This window comes from Rhinolophus sinicus, chromosome 3 (assembly GCF_057876585.1).
Source record: "Rhinolophus sinicus isolate RSI-liver-muscle chromosome 3, RSI-T2T, whole genome shotgun sequence".
NCBI classification, from domain to species: Eukaryota; Metazoa; Chordata; class Mammalia; order Chiroptera; family Rhinolophidae; genus Rhinolophus; species Rhinolophus sinicus.
In genome coordinates, this window is record NC_142503.1 from 44025189 (window position 1) to 44046544 (window position 21356).

At 41.8% G+C, this 21356-nt stretch overlaps 1 protein-coding gene across 2 annotated transcripts in view; it reads left to right on the top strand.

The window, feature by feature from the left end:
- The first annotated feature begins 12077 nt into the window (after positions 1 to 12077).
- The window catches only part of PIK3R1 (phosphoinositide-3-kinase regulatory subunit 1), an 86543-nt gene continuing 77264 nt past the window's right edge, over positions 12078 to 21356 (top strand). For both annotated transcript variants that reach the window (XM_019746039.3, XM_019746040.3), the window contains exon 1: positions 12078 to 12216. The gene's annotated coding sequence lies outside the window, so the exon portion shown is untranslated. The remainder of the gene's footprint in view (positions 12217 to 21356) is intronic.

Below are 21356 nucleotides of genomic sequence, written 5' to 3' on the forward strand. Positions count from 1 at the left end.
TCTTTTGGAGCAAAAATTAATATAAGACCAGGTCTTATTTTACTATAAGACCCAGTCATATATAATACAATGTAATGTAATATAATACCAGGTCTTGTATTAGTTTTTGCTCCAAAAGACGCATTAGAGCTGATTGTCCGGCTAGGTCTTATTTTCAGGGAAACATGGTAAATGTAAAGCTATACTGTGACAAGGGCTATAAAGGAAGGGTGTAGAGCTTGATGAGCCCAAAATGGACACTTGACCTACTCAGAGAATTCAAGGAAGTATTCCCTAAGGAGGCAGTGCAAAGTGCAGATCTGGAGACAAAGAAGGGTGTGTTACATACAGGAAGAACCTACTCAGAGCCGCTATAGGAAGGCAGGAAGGAGTGGGGTGATTTTGAGGAACTAAGAGAAGGCCAGCATTGCCATAGAACAGGGGATGGGGTTGTGGCCTATGACGAGGGAAAAGAAGTAAGCAGGGGAAAGACTGTGTATAACCCATGTTAAGGATTTGAGCCTACGTACACTTACAGCAATGCTTTCAATTCTGGGGAGCATTTGAAAAATACTGATGAGAGGGTCCCTCTCCAGAACAATTAAATCCACATTTCTGGACATGAGACCCAGGTGTAGGGTTGTTTTTTTTTGTTGTTCGTTTTTTAAGTTTTCAGGTGATTTTATTGTGAAACCAGAGGTGAGAATCATTGCCCTATAACAATGGAAACCATGAATGTTTAAAAGAGAATATGTATACTGTGTGTGTTTAGGGGGAGATAGATGTTATCATCAGGTTTGCTTTTCAAAAACATCCTTTGGAATTAGGAATGTATAGTTAAGAGTTTTCAGAAAGAAGACCAATTAATTGGCTACTAAATGATGCAAGGATAGATGGGGTAGCAGCCATTGAGATGAAAAAGAAAAGGGTTAGTATGAGAGATTACTTTGTTGGTTAAACCACTGGTGCTGGTGGAATAATGAAATGATGCACTCAGTATAGGGGGAAAGAGAGAGAATGATTACCGGGGTTCTAACTACACAATAGGCTGGGTAATTGTGCTGTGTTGAGATCAGGACAAAGATTAGAGTGGTTAGAGTGGTTAGAGTGGGACTCTAATCACGCATGGTTAGAGTGGGAGTAAGGCTTTAAGTTTGACATGTCAAGTATGCTTTCATTTCATCATATGCTTTACTTCTCTTTTCTCTAGATTATCTATGTGGCAGTCACCATTCCTTGCTATTATTCATTACACACACAAAAAGAAAAAGAAAAAGAAAAACAAGCAAACAAACAAAAACAGCAACAACAATAACCACAGAAAACTATTGAGCATTTACTAAGTTCAAGACATTGTACTGATTAATCTGCCTTCAACTATCATTTGAATAAATTTACTGATGAGCAAATAAACTTTCCTAGTAAATACACATGTTTTCCTAGCAAAATTGTTTCTGTTTCATCCTCTCCATAACATGTTTTATGTTGTGTATTTCTTAAAATGTTTAGTGCCGAGGGACAGATACCTCACTCCAATAAGCTTAAGCAAAAAGAACATTTTATTGTAAGGATATAAAGGTATTTCATGAAATACACAGATGAATCTGCATCTAAGTTTCAGGAAAAACTAAAATCACAAACTCATGACTTCATGGTATCTCTCCTCACTTCTACCTCTCTGCACATCTGCTTTATTCTTCTTTCTCTCTCCTCACAAACCAGCTTCCATCAATTTTCTTGTCAAGGTAGAAGAAAACATGGCAGTTGACAACTTCTGAGGCTTAACTGTTAGAGCTCAGACGTCAGAGAGGCTCTCTCAATATAAAATCCCAAATCCTGCAGAACTCACTGGCTAATATGGGCCAGGTTTCCTCCTCTGGACCAATCAATGGTGGCCAGGAAGTAAGACCCGAGGAAAAGGTTATGATCATCCCACATCGACTCATATACCACATGGAACTATGGCCAAAATGGATGCTCCCGTGATAGTTTGGGGGATTGCACTGGGCCTGGTGGTTCAAGACCTGGAAAAGTAGGGGCTGCGCAAATAGTGCGAGTTTGCCATAACATCCCAATTGAGTTAGCATATGTGAACCACAAGATCCTACTGAAAACAATTCCAAGAAGGTTGAGAATTTTACAAAATATTTCGTTTCTCTGAACTGGTATTATTATGGCATCTGAAGATTCCAAAATTTCTAAAATTTCATGTCAGACAGTGATGTGTACTGATAGATTTGCATTTGTATATTATTTGGACTATGAAGTTTTGAGCTGACTCAACAAAGCAATGCACTAGTTCTGAAATGATACTGATTCTAAATATCATTTGTATTTGTGTAGATGGAAAATTACATAACAAATTCTAGCTCTTTTGATTCTCATTCGTATTTGATTAGTGAAAACTCTCCAAAGCCCTAAAAGAAGTAGCAGGAGTTGAGATTTCAATTGCATTTGGAAAAATATGTATGTTGTTCCCTTAGAAATAAAGAATGTGTTAGATGACAAGTCATGAAAAAGTTGATTTCAACAGTGTATTCTTTTGAAGCTTTAAGGTAAAATTATAAAAAAAAATCATTTTTAAGATAAAAAAGCTTTGCAAATTATTGGTGATGAAAATGATCATAAATAAAGATCTCTTATGAGTTTTCTTATGAAAATACTAGGAAATAGTCAGCCCAATCTTTCCATTCTGACTTCTCAAGGTGTGGCCCTCTTTGTAGACTCTTTAACTCATGTGTTCATGACCTTTGGAATTTCCCTCAAAGAATTTACAATCCATTTAGGATTAAGCAAGTACATGGTTAATAATGTTTATAAAATAATCTATTCTTGAGTGTCCAGGAGACAATCTACATTAGTTGAAAGAGAAGTCAGGGGCTGGGAGTCCAAACAGGCTTGAGTGGCCCTGTAGGGCTGGCCCTTAACAAAGCTGTGAAGCAGTTTGTCTTAGGTGCTTTTGAATCCCTTTGTCAGGACAGACTGTTTTTTCCCTTGTGGACTCTCTGTACTTACCTTTACCTGTCTTTTCCAACTGCTGGATTGTACCTATAATTTGTTCCAGTCTTACTCTCAACTCATTTTAACTAATCCCTGCTAAGATGCTAATTAAAAATTGAGGTGTTATCTCAAACACGGCAGAAGTATGGGTTTGGGGATTTGGATTCTAGTACTAGCTCTGCTGTTACTACTCAGTATAATCCAGGGGTAATTTTTCATGTCCCTAGGCTTCAATTTTCTCATTTTTAAAATTTTTGGTAAGGAATTAGATAGGTGTTAAACTATCTTCCACAAATTAAATCATTAGTCTATATAACAACAGCCTTCAGTGTTTGTATTTTTTTAAGGTATGGGAGGGACAGCATAATTTGAGCAAGGATCAGCAACTTTTTTATAGAAGCCAAGTAGTAAATAATTTAGGCTTTGTGTGCCATAAAGTCCCTGTCACAATTACGACCTCTGTCATGGTAACGTGAAAATAGCCATAGACAACAAGACTTATTTACAAAAATAGGCGGTGGGCCAGAGTAGGCCTGCAAGGTATAGTTTGCAGACCCCTGGTTTAGAATATGCTGTATGGAACCAAGTTTCTTGGGTTCAAAGCTCAACTCTACCAGCTACCTACCCTTTTTGTGCCACAGTTTCCTCATCTGTAAGATGGAAAAATGGTACTATGCCTACCTATTAGGGTGCCTGTGGGGACTAAATGAATTCATGTGTGTAAAGCACTTGGACCAATGCTTGATTCATAGTAAGTGCTGTTAATTACTATTATTATTTTTCCTCTTTTCAGCTTCCTTTTGTATTTCTGCATACTGTTTTTCTACTGATGAGCTTGGCCCAACAACCTCCCCTGCAGGGAGATGTACTAGGGCAAGAGCCTTCTAGGTGAAAAAACACCTACCCCTGTAAGGAAGCACCTCTATTTATGAATGTTTGGTTTGTGAACAGTCTTAGACATATTCAAAACTTCATAGTAGAGCAAAAGCACATCCACTTGGTCTGCCACAAACTAATGGCTTTAGCATTCATTTGTATGGCATTATTTGACTCAAAAGACACCTAGCCATGTAGCCCTCTGCAAGGTAGGCTGTTGGTAAGCCAAGAAGTTTCTGAAGTCCTTTCCAAGAAATAATGAATAAGGAAAAGCTCAGCAAAGCCACCTCATGTTAGGAATAATACTAAGATTTTAGTATTTAGTAATACTAGATTTTTAGTATTACACAGAGATTGGTGAGGGAAGGTTACCTGAATGAGGGGAATATTAGGGCACAGTTTTAATGCGGTCCAACATGAACTGTGGAAAGGAGGTGGTGTTGGTAGACATAGGGGTGTGTGCCAACACTCATGGTCAGTTCAGTGGCTTGGGAACAGATATGCATTTTTATTTCCTCTTCAAATTCAGTGACAAAATAAAATAGCAGGAATTGCCAACTCCTTTGCTGTGGAATTGTATGGTAGAGTATTTTATAGCATTTCAGGTTTAAAGAAGTTTTGCCTTAGATTGCATCATCAGCCTGCATAGTTCCTCTTTTTTTCATGTGGCACAGTGCCTAAATTATGTACAAGATTATTAATCTTTTACAAGGGTATTGTTGACAGACTTGTAATCATGTTTAAGAGTGATAAATCTTTTCTTCAATAAGTCAACGGTGCCTGTTATATTAGGCAAGCATTTACCAGGCACTAGCTAAACCAGAATGATAGCAGTGAGGCCACAGGCTGGAACAGTGAGTCCTATGCCTGGGTTTAGGACACTTAGCTTCTTGTCATGATTCTGTTACTAATTAGCTGTGTGACATGGAGCATCAACTAACTTTGTAACTTAGAGACAATCCTCTAATTTCTTTGGGACTCCGTTTCCTTATCTGAAAAATTAGAGAGTTAAACCAGATGCCTAAGGCACTTGCCAACTCTGTAATTCAAGATTACCCAAGAAGAGAGATGAGGAGATCCCAGAGGTCTAAAATTCTGTGTTGAGAAGCCTACATCCTTTTGGGCCCTTTCACAGTTTCTCCTCGGTTTGTGGTCATGGTAGATCAGTTAATAATTATAGTGGTTAGACTGAAAGCTGCCCAGAAGTGGCACATCACAGATGAAAAATGGGGAGCACATTAACTTGAAAGCAGGAATCACTGAGAAATCATTCTGACTGCAGCATGTGCTATGGTCAGAAAGCCCAAGTAGAGACTTGGTTCTGTTGCTTACCATCAATGGGACCTAGGCCAGATCACATAGCCTTCCCGAATCTGTATCTTTATCTGTAAAATGGAAATCAAGATACATGTTCTGCCTACAACCCAGGGCTGGTGCATTAAATAAAACAATTCATTAAAATATTTCTTTAAACATTAACATTAGATGCAAAAGCCATCATAAGCATGGCTCCCTTTTTAGCAAACATAAGATATGCTTTTCAAACATATTAGTGGTTAAAGAAATGAATAACTTACCAAACATCCTGAATTATCAGTAGTCATTCCTTCAAAACACATTTTATTCATAACTAAAGAAAGGAAATCCTTGTTAACATTGTGATACAGCCACCCAACAAGGATTTTGAGTGTTAAAATAAAAGTTTCCAGCTAATTTGAGAAAAATTGTCAGGGTACAGCCTCACCTGACCTAAAGTGTTTTCTTTGCTCACACAACTTGGCAAGACCCAGAAAAGGCTGCGTGATAAGAGCTAGATTGGGGCGGTTGATGGTAATGTGCTTCCTTTATTCTGCAAGGCTGGCTGAATACTTAGGGCTAGGTTCTGTCAGAAGCACTGACAGCGCTGGATCTCCTCCAGTGGTGGGAACAAAGGCTGGGGTTTCTTTTGAAACATTCTTTCTGAGCAGTGAGATTGTCCAACACAGTTTTCTTGATAAAGGGCTCATTATCTGTCAGTGTGACTTTGCCCTTAATTTTTATGCTGGCAGTGCCAACATGAGCATATTTAAGCAAATCCTTTTACCCAGACAGCTGTAAAAGCACCCTAACAATTTGTGCCAGTGCTCAAAGCTTGGGTGAGGATTATAATCAACTACAGTCTAAATTTCCAATTAGTTGAATCACCAACAATATAGTTTATTAGCTTGCTTTTCATTGTATTTACAGTTCTTGTCACTTTTCAAATGCAAGCTCATCTTCAAATTTTAAATGGAAGAATATTTCAGAATTGCCTCTTTAGTTCAAATGACACATCCTCATGGACCTAAGGTCTATGGTTGCTTTTGTTGAAGTACGGTGGCTTCAGAAATTGGGGAAAAGGTGACCCTCTGAGAAAGAAATCAATATAATAATTGACATATAATGAATCAGTCTAAGAGAGAGAATCTGTAAATGGTGGTGCATTTCTTGTATTTCCCAAGTCTAAACAAGGTGATTAAATTTTGGTCTCTAAGACAGGACAGGAATGTGATGTTAGCTCAGGACGCTGAAAGCTAAGTGTACTGTAAGCTTTGTGAAAACTTTTAAATCAACATGAGGTAGCTTCAGGGAGCTGGCAAAAAGAGTTGTCATAGAGTCCATGTTTATCAGACAGTACCAGGGTGAGAGTTCCTGAGATGTGGGAAATAAACATTCTGCTCACCAGGGAGATGTACTACATTGGGTGCCGGGGACACTTAGTCAGGTGTTCCAAAAGTAGGATGAAATATCCTTCAAGTCTCTCCACCACCATTTACTCTGAAATTTTTCAGGCTTCATCCATGTTGCAGCATGTTTCATCACTCCATTCCTTTTCATGGCCAAATACTGGTCCACGTATGTATATACCACATTTTGTTGATTCACCCGTTGATGAACACTTTTGGTTAGGGTTAGTAATACTGCTATGAATGATGGCAGATAAGTATCTATTTAAGTCACTTCTCACTGTGATTTTAATTTGCATCTCCCTAATAACTAAAGATGTTGAGCTTTCCCATATATGAGTTTATTTGCCATCCATATATCTTCTTTAGTAAAGTGTTCAAATTTTTTGGCTATTTTTAAAAACTGTGTTGTTTGCTTTTCTATTATTATGTTGTGAGAATTCCTAGTATATTCCAAATGCAAGTCCTTTGTTAGATATATATTTTGCAAATATTTTCTCTTTATATCCGTAACAGTTCTTATGAAGAGCAAAACTTTTCAATTTTGTTGAAGTCCAATTTACTGATTTATTTTCCTTTTGTAGTTCATGCTTTTTGTGTGCTAATATTTAAGAAATCTTTCCCCAACCTATGTTTACTTTGAAAGATTTTATTGTTTCAGCTCTTAAATGTACATCTATGACGCATTTCCAGTCAATTTTTTAAATGGTGGGATGTGAGCATCCAGGTTCCTTCTCCCTTGCACGTGGCTTTCCAATTGCCCCATGCCTCGTAGTGTGGATAAAACTGTTACTGTGTCCCCAAATCTGGCTCTAACTTATTCAGACCCTCAAAGGTTCTAGCCCAACAGCACTTGGCATTCTATTGCTTTAATAGATATATAAATATATACAATATTGTGTTGTGTTTCCTTTAACCCTCCAGACCTTTCTCCCTTATAGAACACCCACTACGTACCACGAAGTCTATTAGCTACTGGAGTTGTTCAAAAATAAAAAAGTGCCCCTTGCATTCAAGAAACTAACTAGGCACATACTCGTTTCTGTGTTTCACATTTTATGAACTCATATTATTGCATCATAATATATTATATTATTGCATTATAACTTTTCTTAAGTCCAGCTTCTTTATTGCAGGGGATTTTGAGAGCAAGTACTAAGTGAAATTTAACTGAAGCTGTCACTAAGGTGGCTAATTTACTTCCATCTTATACTGGTTGATTTGTTTAGCCTTCTTCCCAAACAAAGTATGAGGACTGAAGAGCTAAAGGAGATAAGGATGCCCAGAACATAGATTATGATCAGAGAGTTTTGAGGGTAGGTAATTATGGTCAGACATGTGTTCCAAGATAGCCAGGAAGGTGCCTCTCCTTCTAATATTTGAACATGTTTAGCAGCTTGTATAAGCTCAGAAACAACAAAATGAGAATTATAGTAATGTTGGCCATCTGAATTCTCACTCTGCTAGGAAGCATTCCAGCCAATATTTTTTTTTTCACTTTTTATGAAATTTTTTTATTGCGGAGTATTGGGAAACTGTGTTTTTCCAGGGCCCATCAGCTCCAAGTCATTGTCCTTCATGTGGAGGGCGCAGCTCAGCTCCAAGTCCAGTCACCGTTTTCAATCTTAGTTGCAGGGGCACAGCCCACCATCCCATATGGGAATTGAACCGGCAACCCTGCTGTTAAGAGCTCGCGCTCTAACCAACTGAGCCGTCCAGCGACCCCTTTCACGTTTCTTTTAATATGTGTTTAAGTTGGTTAGCTCACAAAAGTGGAAGATTTTAAGCTAAGTAATACAAAGATTGATTTTTTTTTACCCCCTCCCAAACATTTTAGCTATCAGGGAAGAGAAGGAAAATAAAAATATTGGGCAAGACTCTGTAATGTTTTGCCTCCACGGTTGCTAGTAGCGCTGGTATTTCACCCATTATCAACTCTCAGTCATTGAACAGCTACAATGTTTGGTGCTGTAGAGAACAGAAAATTCAAAATACATGGGTCCTTAGATCAACAGTTTGACATTCCAACATGCCAGTTCTCTTCTCGGCTGTACTTTTTTTGAGGCCCACTTAATTTTACGGTGTACAACATTGTAAAACCATAAACTGGTGGTCATCACACTTTAGTGTCCTAACCCAGGTTTCAAAAAATGTTGAATTAATTGCCAGCATTTAATAATTGGGAAATTGCCTATAAAAATTGGGATTTTCAGTTTCTCTTTGAAAATGGAAAGGTCTGGCAAATCTGGGCTCACATCTCTGTGTGGCAACAATCAGCTACACTCTAGCACCAGCTGTTTCCTGTAAGAACAGCCATTTGGGCTCTAGTTTCTCCCCGACTGACTTTCCTGATGGCACCTTTCCTACCTGGTTCCTCCAAGGCAGTGGTTTTAAACCTGGCTTTGCATTCGAATCATGTGAGGAATCTTGAAAGCTACTGATGCCTGTGTCCCACCCCCAGAGATTTTTATATAATCCATCTGGGGTGCAGGTCAGGCAGTGGGATTTTTATAAGCTCCCAAGGCATTTCCAAATGTATAGCCACAATTGAGGACCCCTGTCTAAGACAGAGTATCTCAAAGTTTAACTTGCATATCAATTACCTGGGGATCTTGTTAAAATGAAGATAGTGATTTAGTAGGTCTGGGATAGATGGGGCCTGGGATTTTGCATATCCAGCAAGCTCCTAGATGGTCCAATGGTGCAGCTCTGTGGACCTCTCTTTGGGAAGTAAGGCTCTAAGGCTTTTGTATTTGTTTTATTTTGTTTTTTGAACCTTAAACTACATACTTAGGTTTCAACTCTAATGGAAGCATATTCTAGCACCACATTATTGAAGTGGCTGGAGTGAGGGTGGCAAATGAGACTTTTTTACTGGTCCTCTTTGGAGAGGGCAGTTCTCAGCTTACTGTGGCTACTGAAAGCCTTCCAAGGTGCCAGAGGCCTTGACTCCCTTGAGTCTGACTTCTAAAACACCTTCACTGTTACCAATTGTACATGACAATCTCCCTTTGGTAAATTGTACATCCTCTGACATTTTGAGTTCCTTGGTGGAAGCATCACCTGCCAGCTAACAGTTTGGCTGTTACTGATTGAACTGTGGTGTTCAATTGAACTGTGTGCTTGTTTGAGCATTTTATTACAGTGGCTTTCAGTCAGTGTGCCCAGATGCCCTAGGCCTAGAGCAATGGTTCTCAAACCTTAGCATGCATCAGACCACTGAGAAGGCTTATTTAAACAGGTTGGTAGGCTCCACCCCCAGCATTTCTGATTCAGTAAGAACAGAGAATTTGTATTTCCAACAAATTCCCAGGAGATAATGACGTGACTGGTCCAAAGACCTAGTGGTTCTCTTGGCCTCACAACATGGCTTCTTATTCATTCTTATGCATTTTGGGAATCCAGAGAAGATTTTATTAAAAGAAATAGGTTGTTTTTGTGTTTTTTTAAGTTTGCACACTGTTGTTTTATTATTTCATAGAAATCAATGGAAAATTAAAATAAACATGCAAATATTAGTGATATGGGGAGCAGGTACCACTTTCACACAGATGAAACAAACACTGAAATTATTCAGCTTATGGGAAAAGAGCCCCGTTGTCCTTCCACACGACACTCCTTGGACTTATGCCATATGATGGAAAAAGTTTTTAATTACAACATATACTGAAAGTAAATTACTGAATTCTACCTAAAAAAGGAAGCTCCATGAAGGACTTGATGCTACTTTTAGGTTTGAGGGCAAGAGAACCCCATTATAGCAGTACCTAAGTCCTTTTCCAGGAACTCATCATGTACAAAAGGAGGAGACAGCTGGTAAGGTTTCTTCAGACCCAAGCCTAAAGGAAATACTGTGAACATCACAGCAGTTGCATCTCAGCTTATTGGATTAGATCAAAGTAATTCTACCACAGGGTGAGACAGCTCATGTTACTTACAAAGCTCACACAAACAATATATGAGGCCCTTCATTTCACACAGTAGGTGGGAAGGATATAAGAAGGATGTTTGGTAAACTTCATATTTACTTTTAGATAGAGTGGATTCTTAAACAGGTAGGTAGCGATCTGCTTCTGCATCTCCACTTCAAGAGACAGGTTGAAATAATAGCAACGCCAGTGCCTGAGTAACCTAAAGTAGAACATTTCCGTTATAATGTGAGTCACCTTTAAAAATGATTATATTTTCTAAGGACAGTCAATAAATTTCAGGATGTTCTTCCCTCTACTTTCAACGCCCACTGGTATAAACCACCAAATTCAAAAGTTTGACAGAAGTCTGAGGGCTTGGTTTTTTAAAAAGTAATATTCTTGCAAGGAAATTGGGAAAGAGCTGTAAAAAGGATTTTAGGGCAAGCAGGCTTGCACCCTATGCAGATCTCAAAACTGCCGAAAGAGGAATCTGGGAAAGAGGTTTCTAAGAAGCGAACTCTTACATATTTTAATGGAAAAGAGCAGAACACAAGATACTGGCATTCCATCTTACCCATCAGTGGAAGGTTTGAACCAACATCAGGTTTTTCTTGGGCAAAACTTAAGTAATGATTATTAGTTGAAGAATCTGCGTTTGAAAACTAACACATTTATTGGACAATATAATTCACGTGAGCTTCCTTCACCGACCCCACGAACGAACGACCAAGGGGCCGCGGTCTGCCTGCGCGACCTACGTTTGCTCCGTCATCTCAGGATTGGAAGGGATCAGCCAGCGTGCGCCCTCCTCATTAAACTCTCTTCCCTTCTCGCGGACCGCCTGGGTCCCGGTGGCGGCGGTGCCAAGCTCTTGGATTTCGTGGCAAGGCTGCGGGCGCCCGTCCCTCGGTTCACCCTTTCACCCCTCCTTCATCCCCAGGCGTCACGCGGGGTGGCGTGGTTTTTCCGCCCACTCCCGAGGCTGTGCTGGCGAGGACGGGAATTGCAGGGCCTCTCCGCTTTGGCAAGCCTTGGAATTCGAGTCCTCCCCGCCCCAGTCACTCTGCCGCGGGCGCGGGGGGCTCGAAAGAGGCTGGGGTTTGTTTCAAGAGGCTCAGATTAGAGACGCAGCCTCTAACTAAGTCTGAACTTGTCCTCGACCTCCCCCAGCCCTGCCGCCTCTGGTCCCGGAGACGCCCAGCAGCCGGCTCGGCAGCGGGCGGAACGGGCAGCAGTCTGGCCGTCCCGCAGAGCGCAGAGCCAGAGCGCTCCACAGCGGAGGTAGCGCGCGGCCGGACCGCCCAGGGCTTCCCTGCGGCGGGAGCGGAAGGCGAGCGGGGTGACAGGAAGGGTCTGCAGAGCCGGAGCTCCGCCCCCCTGGCCACCGGTTGGGAGGCCGGCAATGAGAGTGGCAGCGGCGGAGGGCGCGGCGCCAGCGGAGAGGGGCGGAGACGCGGGCGCTGGTTGGCGTGAGCTCAGGGGCGGGGCGCGCGGGGCCGAACCGAAGACCGCGCCGGCTCCGGGCGCTGGAGCTGCAGGCGCCAGGAGAGGAGTCGCGAGCAGCTGGAGCGGAGTTGGAGGAAGAGGTGGCTGCGGCGAGAGGCTGGCGGGCGAGCGAGCGGGTTGGAGACAGCGAACTGGGATCGGGAACGGCGGGTGGGTCAGAGGTGCGTCGGAGCCTTGCGTGGAGGAGGCCGCCGCTGCAGTCCGGACCGGGAGAAGAAGGAAACCGGCCGACCGGGGAGGTAGGCGGCGGCAGCGGGACCGGGTGCGTGAGCTCGGGAGGGGGAGGCAGTGCGTGCGCGTGCGGCTATCGCCGCTCTCTTCCTGTCACCAACAGCCGAGCCGGGCCGGGGAAAGCGGCTGGGCGCCAGTCCTCCCCGCCGCTAGCACCTCCGGCCCGCGGGGCAGCCGGGGGCCCCGCTCGCGGCTAGCGCCCTGCGTGCTCCCGGCCACCTCTTGGCTCCCGTTTACGCGGTCCTCTTCCGAGCTGGTTCTGCACGCCGCCGGGCGCATCAGTCCCCGGAGTTGCAGGCGATCTCGGGCTTCCCCCCACCCCTCCGTCACCGCACACTTCTGAGGGTCCCCACTGTCGCCTTGGTGCAGTGTCCCGGGGCCCTTCACCAGAGGAGAGTGTACTGACCGTTGCTTTTGCGTTAGCGGAAAGATGCTTTCCTCCGCGCCCTCCGGCTGCAACCAGGGTCGCTGCTTCGGCCCTAGCCTGGGCGGGCGGGGCAGCGGTGGTCCCCAGAGCTCACCCCCAACCCCCGCCCTCCGAAGTTTGCCTCCCTCCTCTTCCGGGGTGGGGGAAGTGCGCCTCGGGGCGGCTGGTCGCTGAGGCTGTAACTCTGCGTTTAGTGCCGGCCAGGCCTGGGCAGGTTGTTGAAGGCATGTTTAATGGGGTCTTGGAACAGCCCGGAAATCCAGCTTTTTGTAACGCAGGGCTAGACTGGAGGCACTTGCCCAGCAATATGGAGCCGGCTAGGGAGAGGAAGAGAGCGTGCAAGCCCGAGCTAAAATATCGTGGGGGAATTGTCTGGAAACCATAGCTCTAACACTCACTTCCGAAGGGCAGAAACTGCCCCGAAGATCACAAGACAAAGGGAACAGAAAAGCTCAGGCCAACCACTTAAGTCCAGAAATGTACTTTGATAACCAGAATTCGAGCCTGAAATGTAAGGATTGTGAGCGCAATGGCTGTTAACATGTTGAATGCAGAACGTGTGTGAGCTGAATTGAGGGTAATTCTTATGCTTCTCTGGGCGCTGTTTGTATCGGAAAGATCTCACTTCCACCGTTAAGTCCTGGTGGAGCTGCAGTGCCTTTGGTATCAGAGTATGGTTTACTCTTATTGGGGGGTTTTATGACTTTAGAAGCGATAGGTTTTTTGTTTTTTTGTTTTCTTGTTCTTTTCCTCATTGCCGGTCAGTGCGAGTAGTTCCGGGTTTTGAATGTAGCATGAGGTTGTCATTTCAGTGTGCTGAGGTTCAAGTTTTAGTTGTTAGGCGGGACATTCACAACACTTACTGACCCAGGCTTTATGTGGAATTGTATTGTAATGTTTCATTAGTTTGTGTTGCGTTATGGCAACTTTGAAGACGCTAGAAAAGGTTGGAGTGGTGGACAGGTTCATTTCTGAGGCAGGCTATCAGAGTAATGGATCTTCAAGGTGTAAATTATTGGGAATTTGGTGACTTCTGCAACAGAAGGCCACAAGCATCTTTTATTGTTGAAAAAGAAAATAGAAAGCATCCCCCCTAGCTGTAATTTTTTGACAGATTACACTGTTCTTGAAACATAAACAGTTTAAAAGCAGTAGATTATAGTTTTCTTAGGAACAAAAGTTACTTCAACTTTGGAAAGCAAATGTTTTGGTCATTGCAAAGAAAATACTCTTAAGAGTGATTTTTGGGGGGGCTCCCCTCAAAACTTTGGGTAGGTGTGTTTGGTACAGAATCAAGGTTTAAACTGGAAAGGCCGATAAAGGAGGTTGTCTGCTTTGCAGAAGTGTTGGGTGGGTTATGTCACTGCTGACCTCTAGCTTTTATATGTCAGTTGCAGGTAGGTGTTCGAGAGTCATACCTTTTCCATAGAAATGTATAGATTTTTATGTTTGGAAGAATGTTTGATGTGTCTGATACTGGCTTTCAAAGTGTCGTGTGTATTTGCTTTTTAACTTTCATCTTGATTTGGGACCTGTTCTTGTCAGTTGCATAACAGAACTCTGCAATGTATACACTGTTATCTGCTGTTTTATCTGCTTTTGTAAAATGAGGATATCACTGTGTCTTTTCACGTCTGTGATGCTGATAGCCAATGTGAAAAAGCATTTCACTTCCCATTGATTAATTACATTTTTCTTTAGCTATTTCTTGAAATTTAAATTTATTAAGATCAGGAAATCTCCGCAGCATAGATTAATTTTGGGAAACAAGTGATACAGTAAGTTATAGGTAATACATATTTTCGTTATTGACAGTGGTGATGGTAGTACCCATCTGTCTGCTGGGAATATCAATGGATGATTTTAGAAGAGTTTTATGTCTTGAATGTAAACCTACTTTACTTACTCAAATTTGGTGGTGTTAAAAATGTTGGCCATACCTTTAATTAAATTTTTCCATGAATGTCTTGTAACTTTTAGGTTAGTATGTCAGTTGAAATTTTCTTTTTGTCTTAGGTAGTTTAGGGGAGTATTCTTGAATGGCGTCCGCTCTGAAAGATTGTCCACATGCTCATTAAAACAGGAACAATTCTAGTTCAACCTTTATTGTGTTTGCATTTTGTAATTCTCAAAATGTGTTTTATTGAATAAAGAGATGGTAAATGAACAGAGTTAAAAATATCATTTTATGGTCAGGTAAGATATGGAAAGCTGAGATGATGTTTGCATTTGGGGTTTTGCTTTTAATGCTCTCACAGCTGAGGTGGCATACACAATACAGAAGAAAATGGGAAGTGTTTTCTTCAGTATATTGTACATATGAGACAGGCTCCCCACAGATCTCCCTCTTTTGGAGGGCACAGGGATTTCCTAGAAAAGGCACGGGTATGGGGCATCTCAGTGAAACCCTCAGAAGGCAGGAAAGTTATTATCGATGGAAGGAAGTGATTATTAATTTAGTTTTTACCTTAAAAAGCATTATGTAAATTATATGACACTTTTTAACCAAACACTTGTAATTAATTTTTTAAATATTCATATTATTTATTGCTTTTTTCGTTGTCTCCTGCCCCTACATCTCCTAAAAAGATTACTTGCCGTGATTTTGCCAACATTCATATTGGAATTACTCGCCTAGAAGAGTGGCAATTAAGAGCCAATTAATGTCCATTATACCAAATGAGCTGAAAAAGTAGACTATGTAGTTACTCATAAACTTGTCTGTTTGGCTTATGTTAGCTTTTTGTTATTTTGGGTTTTTTTGGAAAGGGGGGAATGAGTGTAGTATGTAGATTTTACTTAAACAAAAAATCCTACTATAAAAACATCTTTGGAGATATTTATCTTCCCAGAATCGTTTTCCTTAAAGTAAATCAAATACATACCCACAGGAACCTGTAGTCAAAATAGTGTTCAGGTAAATGATCACCCTGAAGATTATTTAAGTCATAGGAGTGTCGACAGGTAAGAGACTCCACTAGTGGGCAGAGTGAGTTACTAAAACAAGGTGCGTGGGCCCTTGTGCCATGCCTTTTGCCCCTTGCCTTCCTCACTGGACCCCCAGTGGTGCAGACTCAGAGCTCTGCCCCAGGAGCCCTGGGGTTTAACTTGAGTATGCAGCTGCCTTTGGTCCCAGGAGGATTGCATTTCCCCTTTGAGGGCAACTAGGGAGCAGCGACCAAACCCTGTGGCTGAGGAGTTGCCTCCTAACTCTACCTCCTGCTGGACATCACACTCTCACATACCCCGACCCCTCCTGGGTCTCCTTTGTCCTGACCTCTGTAGAGCTTCCCTCTACCTACCTCAGGTAGGAGAGAACCAGATAGTCAAAGTCTGCATTTACTCTGAAAAGGAGTTAAGGAGATTAGAGATTTTTATTTTGGCTAGTTTCAGGATTCATTTAGAACAGTTTGCAACATTTAGAGGCAATGCAAAAGAAAATTCCTGGCAAATGTTCCTATTTTAAATATGAATTGTATAAATGATCATAAGTGCGTTCAATACTAATAATAGTAGTAGTAACAATAGTACTAGTAATACTGCAGTTACTAGCTATGTAACTTCAGGCAAATTATTTAACTTCTCTGCTTGTTTTCTCATCTGTGAAACGGGGATAATAATTATACCTAGGGTGGTTGTAAAGATTAAATGAGTTGATATATGCAAAACTCTGAGAACTGTGCCTGGCCCATAGTAAGTTGCTGTTAATTATATTCAGCTTTAATTATCAAGCATGGAGCTCAGTGCTTTCTCTATGCAATTTCATTTAATCCTCATAATAACCTTATGAGCTGGAGATTTGCTTTTTGTATCTGTCTCAAAGATGCTAAAAGTGTGCCACACAGAGGTGTAAGTAACTTGCCCAAGGTTAAAAATCTAGGCATTGATGAGAACAGCTGCTGGAGTCTGAAGCTCAGTGCTTACTAACCTTAAGCATTTTACAAAATAGCATTGTTTTTTAACAAGGGGAAGGATTTTAGATTATCTACTTCCGTACTCTCATTCCAGAGCCACCACCTCAGGGCCTCCTTTTGGTGATGATGCAGAGAACAAGAATGGGCAGCTCGATGGCGTTTTCTGGGTGGTAGGGTATGTTTCTGAGCGATAGAATAGGAAGCCTGAGTGAGAGCATCCTGCCATCCTTTCTCCTTGTCTCCTGGGGGTGACCTCTGAGCCTAACAGCTGCTGCCAGCTGGACCTGGGTCTCTCTCTCCTCTGCCCTTCCTGCAGTGCTCAGGTGCCATTCCATCACTTCGCTTTTTGGAGAGCCCTGCTTCCTTATCGTTTCACCTGGACTTGTCCTGTCCCCCCACCCCACCCCCATGCGGGGGTGATGGCCTAGACACCCTGCTTCCCCACAGTACAGACTCAGCCCCGAGCATGGCAGCCAGCTGGCAGCACATTCTGGTTGGTTTGAAAATTATATATATATGTAGTCACGGAAGGTAGAGTACAGCATAAGGAAGGGAGTCTGTGGTAGTGTAACAGTTATATAACATGCCAGAGGGGAGTAGCTTGAGGGAGTTGGGGTTATCACTTCGTGAGGGGTGTAAATATCTAACTATGATGTTGCTTTGTACACCTGAAACTAATAAAGAAACTATATGGATAAACAAGTTAAAAAAAGAAAATGAATGGAAGTATTTGATGACTGACTTGGGGATTAATCAGATCCCATCATTTTTATTTTGCTTTACTTGAGATAAAATTCATGTACCATACAATTTATCCTGAACCCATCGTTTTAAGTTGAAATTCATTGTTTACTAGGACATTTTAACTTTTGTTCGATTTGGTTTTCATTATTTCCAGGACAGCATATTTGAAAAGTGAAAAGATTTTTTAAATAATGATTTTTGTTTTCTAAAGACTGAATTTAGGTGGGGACTCAGAGCTAGCACACTGAGGATAGAGAGATGGAATGTAGAAAGATGTGGTTTGGGGGCCCAGGAACCCCTCCATAACCTTCACAGCTGGATTGAAAACCCATTTTGTGCCGGGACCCTATGCCAAACTGCTAATTTTATCATAGGATAGAATCATATGATCAGGATATATTCTTGATTTATTTAAAGTGATTTAAAAATATCCTTTATCCCTGCCTGCCACCAAGTTTGCTAAATCCTTGTTCTTTGTAAAAGGGGAATGAATACGCCAACAAAGTCAGAGGACTTTTCAAAGAATTTTGTTTGGTTCTTTGCCAAAATGCCTGCAGGTTAGAGGGTTAAATTGAAATTTTCCTTTCAAGCAGTTGTACATTAAGAAGTTATGGTTGCTTCTTGTCAGGCATCAGAAACACCTATTTTGAGGAACAGAATGAGAATTGCACAGTATCTTAGCAGAAAGAGGAAATACACTTCTGATTAATGGTATTGCAGGCAGTCTTTAAAAGGATTGAAAGACTAGAGCAAAATCATTCCCTTTAAGGAAATTTGAACTGTTGCTTATGATGTTGTATAACAGTAAGTTAATTTGTTATTTGTTCATAGGATTCCTTTATACTTTTTGTGACAGTAACTTTACATCTACACTAGCTTGGAGCCTAGGTATCATAAAACCATCTAAGTTATTTGAAAACATTAAATTATGGGTGGCAGATATTACCCACATATAAAAACCGTTACTTTGTGAATAATTTTATGTTGGCCCTGGGTGGAAATAACTCAATGGACAGGTGTATTTAGCCAAAGAGATTGGGGGCGAAACCTTGTGAATCTGGGCAATTTATAGCCTGGCGATCTGGATAGTTTGGGATCCATTGATTTCAGGAGGGTTACACAGACACTGCCAATGCCTCAGGCTGGTGAATCTTCTGCATTCCTGCTGAGAATTTGAGGATGAGAGAAAAGAGAACTTGTCAGTTCTCTAGATATGACTGTGGATTGATACTTCACATATCCCTCTAAGGAGGAGCTGAGTTTTAGAAATTGTGTAGTGAGGAGCCTGGGATAACCACAGGGGGCATAGATAAGGAGAGGGATACAGGTGGCAAAAGCTTACGCTCATAGAACAGAAATGGGCAGGATTCCAGAAGCGCTCAGCCTTCCAGAAGTGATGTGCCCAGTATTCTTTTATTCACTAGTTTATGGACTTCTTTGGCAAGGATGCATTTTAATGAAGTCTCTTTGGAAGAAAATGTGCATGGTCCAAAATGCTGGGTCGTGGACTGGGACGGAACTGCTGCCAGGTTATAATGGCTTCTTTTTGTGTGGGTGTGTTTGTGAAAGAGCCAGAGACACTATCAGGAAGGCTGCTGTTGCAGAGAGTGAAAAGCAGACGTTCAAGGTTAATCTAAGAGGTCAGAGTCTGTGGGCCAGGATTCTGCATTGCAGACCCCGTGGACATATCCGGGCTGTCCTTGGGCATCGAAGCAATTTGAGTTTGGGCCATAGGTTCTAGCGGTGTCAAAAGGGGTGACTCTGGAATCAGACTGCCTGGCTCTGAATCTTGGTTCCACCTCTTGATTACTGAGTGTTATCACAGCCAAGGATACTAAGCTCTCTGCACCTCAGTTTCCTCCTATATAAAGTGAGAATTATTGATAATACCTTCCTCGTGACAGTCTTCAGTATTGAATGTGTTAATATACATTTAGCTCCCAGCAAATGTTAGATGGTGATGATTGAACATAGCTCCCCATATTAGATAAGGAGGAGGAGGCAGAGGATTGGTTAGTACACATACAGCTTCCAGTAATTATCAGGTGACGCTGTGATGACCATGACAACAATGGCAGCCATGGAACTGGGCCTGGCAATCAGGAGAAAGTGTGCAGTAGGGTAGAGGTGCCTGCCTCTTCTCCTTCGCCAGGGACTCTGTGTACCTCACCATAGGACACCATCCAATTGCCTCCCAAATAACTAGTCAGCTCTCCCGCTTGTCTGACTACATAGCTCTCCAACCACTTAATTGGCACTGAAGCGTGGCCGACCTTGAATTGTTTTGATGGATTTTCCTGGCCTTGATTGTGGAGTTGCAGAAGACAGGAATAGTGTGTTCTACTTCCGATCCTAGAGCTATGAAAGATCTGGGGTTCTTTTTATCAGATGGAGTCCCCGAGTTCTGCACAGGATTCTTACACAGAAAGTAAGGTTCTTCTTACAAATGGTGAAGGAGTGGGGAATTTGTAGAAACATACAGGTCACAGGCACATATGGCCGAGATTGCTAGTCTAGAGTCTACCCTTCAGAAAGCCATCAGGTTCCTCAGGTTTAGTTTTCTCTTTGCACAAATAGCCTTAGGCCAACATAGCAGTTTTCAGGTTTGTAATACCTTACCCAGATACCCAGACATGGAGCCTTGTCTTAGTACAGCGTCCACTGAGGAGGAACATGCATAGCTGCAAAGGTATGCGATGAGCAGGGGCTTGGTGGTTGCCGAGGGTTCTGTAAGATGGGGAGGGAGGAAGGGGGGGGAGAGAGAGAGAGAATCATTGTACACCCCATTCTGTTTAGAATGTCACCCAACTGGCCCACTGGGTTGCTGAAATAGAGGAAGCTCCAGGCAGCAGCTGAAGGAAAGACCAACCAGTTTACTGGTTGAGGATTTTTTTTTTTCCAGAAAAGACATACATTGCCAGGAAAAGCTAACAAAAATTTCAAGGCAGATTTGGAGGAATTAAATTATTCTTAGGCATATTGCCTGGTTTCCAGGCATTTAGGGATATGTAAATTTTCATGTTCTTTAGAGTTCTGTGTCTCATTTGTACAGAGTACATTAGTACTGAAAATGAGATGTGCCAGTTCTACATTTTTGTGTGAATTTATGCAGTGAGTATTTAATTGGATTCTGGATCTAGCAAAAGGCGAGGCTGTCTTCAAACATAATATAGTTTATTTTTCTCATACACGCTGATGGTTGCTTTAATTTTTTTCTCTGACAACTGAAAATGCAAAGCAGAATACTAACCCAAATTAATATCCTTGCTACACAAAAATTTCCAGTGTTTGTTTTTGCTTCTTTTAATATGTAACTCTCCTAAGAGTGTTATTGTATTACAGCTAAGAGGCTTTCACCATGTAAAGTTGAATACTTTGCACTTCTGAATGCCAGCATAACAATTAATCTGTGATTAGATTTGCTTCTTAACATGCTTACATTGAAGAGTGCCTATAATATTATACTTCTAAAGTGTTCCACGCTGTAAAACTTTTACAAGCTCCCTTTGATATAGCACACTGAAATTGTGTGGCTATTGTTTTTATTGCTTTATTGTTCAGCCAGCTTAACTGAAACCTTTAGGCTGCTTTTACTCTTTATAATAAAGATAACCGTTGAGGAATGGAGTGCAAAGTGTGCACACTGTTCTATCAGCAGTCTACGTGCTAACTTACTCTCTAATTTAGAGGATCAAAAAAAAACAAGTTTCGTTTCCCATTTTTCCCTCCACTAAGCTACCATCATCGAGTAATCTACAGCAACCGTCTCTACTTCTCTTCAGCTCCTTAACTCCTTAAATTCTAGTTACTGTCCTCAATATTACTAGACCGGAGTCTGCTTCCATAAGTCAGTAATGATTCAGTGACGGACAAAGCCCCAAATGTCGCAGCCTTGCTTCAGTTTCCCCTGTCTGGAGGCCTCTGCAGGATTTAGTTTTCAGAATGACCTTTTCCTGTCTGAATCCTCTTATCCTTTGTTTCCAGGACACTGCATTGTCTCCAAATCTTGACTTTCCTGGTCTCGGTTGCATTCATTGAGCCTCAATGTTTGATCCTTGGGTCA